This window comes from Vanacampus margaritifer, chromosome 11, assembly GCF_051991255.1.
Source record: "Vanacampus margaritifer isolate UIUO_Vmar chromosome 11, RoL_Vmar_1.0, whole genome shotgun sequence".
NCBI lineage: Eukaryota > Metazoa > Chordata > Actinopteri > Syngnathiformes > Syngnathidae > Vanacampus > Vanacampus margaritifer.
The window spans coordinates 23,834,992-23,837,491 of NC_135442.1; the positions used below are offsets into that span (position 1 = coordinate 23,834,992).

The window sequence follows — 2,500 nt, forward strand, 5'->3', positions numbered from 1 at the left end:
GATTTTGGCAGGTGCTGACCAAAGCACGATGTCTGGACCTAGGATGGTTGTAGTGATCGCTGTAGGGAACTTCAGTTGGCGGTCAAGGTCGCTGCCAGCTGCCATTCCCCTCCTAGTGACAAGAGCGACCGCTCTGACCCAGAGCAGCGCTGAGCTGTCATTCCTGGCCTTGTAAACTGGATCCACTTTGGGGCTGTGGGTGGCTTCTTCCTGTTTACTTGCTGCGAGCCTCCAGAGACTCCGCTAGCTTGCGCAGGATCTTGTCATGCCGCTATCTGTATCTTTCCTGCGACAGTGCCATCTTGTAGCCAGAAAGGATGTGCTTCAGGCTTGGAACTGGAGCGTTGCAAAGATGGCAGGGTTCTTCTGTGCCGAACCAGGAGAGAAGATTCCGGGGACTAGGTACCATGTCATAGGTAGCCCTAATCCGGAAGCTCAGCCTTGCCTGGGAAGTTCGCCACATGTCGTCCCAGGTGATGGTTCTATTAATCACGCCTTCCCAAGTAGTCCATCTTGCCTTGCTGTTGCTGGCCCACCGCTGTGATCTTGTAGGTTTCCTCCTCTATCTTGGCGACTTCTGAGATTACCATAGCTTTCCTCTCCTTCTTGATGGCTTTGGACCAGTTCTTTGGCGCTGCTCCCCATCTGAGGCCAGCTCTGCCGGGCTGTGTGAAGCCGACAATTTCCTGAAGCTTCAGCCGCTCTACGGCCTGGTCTACTGCTTTGCATGCATTCCACTTCCGTCCATCGCGAATCTGAGGATTGGCAGCTTGAATTGCTGGGTCCGGAGAGTCTCTCAACTCATAGAAGAGCCTCACTTACTCCTTTTTGTACCCCAGATTGATGGACTGCAGGGTGTTTCTCCCAAAGAGTGCCGTGGTGGAGAGTCATCGAGGGAGGCCGAGCCACTTTCGGATATAATTATTGGCCTTTGCCTCCACTTCAGGACTTTTGCCATGGTGATGTCGCTCAGTTTTGAGGGCCACATTAGGCAGTGGTACAGGGTAAACTGATGGCACCACACCTTGAACTTGAAAGAAGCATGTCCTTGCTTGCCTTCTCCCTGTGGCTTCTCCGCTTCTTTATCCTTTCAGTTCTCCTCAGGTGTTTAAGCCTTTCCTTGGTCTTGTTCCAGAGGTCCTTCAAGCCCTGTTTTTCCTCAGCCTCAGCTCTCCTCCATGACGTCCTCAGGAGGCGTCGCTCTTTTACCAGCTTAAATTTACCTTTCTCGCCTTCCGGTTTGTCTCCGAACTGATTTCTCCCTTCCTCCTGGATGAGATGGCAGAGGATGTTCAGTTTAGAGATTGGGTTCCCCTTTAGGGCGTTCTGAAGGGTGGTTCATATGCTCTCATCTGAGTTTTTCCATGCTGAAACACCATTATGTACTGTATATTTTTGTATTATACCTAAATGAAGTATGACATATTACATCCTCTGGGACTGATAGCTGTGAATGTCACTATAACGCCACACTGCAGCATTTGGTTGCAAAAGCTAAAAACTATCACAACTTCAAAAAACAACCAACTTGAACTTTGGGTTGTTAACAAATTTAAATGCTACGCCCATTATATTCCCTCAGCCAAAGTCTCAACTCCGACAGGCCCCCCTCCACAGTTTTCCTTGATTATGGCGGCACGATATGGACAAAAGCCGTAGTGTTTTGCCTTGAAAGAAGGCCACATTTCCTATAAGGACTTAGTGCAGCGCGTCGTCTAAAGGTATCTGGAGTTGGATTGCAATACTTTTCTGTTTGCTATGGCTGTGTGAAGGTAATTAATCTACAATATTTTATATATGTTTTCTTTATACAGTACTGTAACCTTTTTCAAGTATGTTAACTCATTCACTCGCAGCCATTTCACACCAACTTCCTTCATGTCCTCTTTAACTACGTCCATAAACCTTGGTCTTCCTCTAGACCTCCTGCCTGGAATTTGGAAACATCCTTCTGTCAATATACTCACTATCTCTCCTCTGGACATGTCCAAACCATCTCAGTCTGGCCTCTCTGACTTGATCGCCAAACCCTCTAACATGTGCTGTCCCTCTGATGAACTCATTCCTGATTCTATCCATCCTGGTCACTCCCAAAGAAAACCTCAGCATCTTCATCTCTGCCACCTCCAGCTCTGCCTCCTGTCTTTTCCTCAGTGGCACTGTCTCCAGACCAAACATCGCTGGTCTCACCACAGTTTTATAAACCTTTCCTTTCATTTTAGCTGAAACTATCACACATCACACCTGACACATTTCTCCACCCGTTCCAGCCTGCCTGCACACACTTCTTCACTACTTTTCCACACTCTCCATTGCTCTTGACTGTTAACCCTAAATACTTAAACTCCTCCACCTTTTTGGTCTCTTCTCCCTGTAACTTTACTCTTCCACTTGGGTCCCTCCCATTCACACACAGATACTCCGTCTTGCTACGGCTAACCTTCATTCCCCTCCTTTCCAGAGCAAACTTCCACACCTCTAGCTTCTCCTCCACCTCCCC

At 48.3% G+C, this 2,500-nt stretch overlaps 1 protein-coding gene across 1 annotated transcript in view; it reads left to right on the plus strand.

Moving 5' to 3' along the window:
* rab3gap1 (RAB3 GTPase activating protein subunit 1) overlaps positions 1-2,500 on the plus strand; it is a 125,814-nt gene that overhangs the window by 66,946 nt on the left and 56,368 nt on the right. The window lies entirely within an intron of this gene.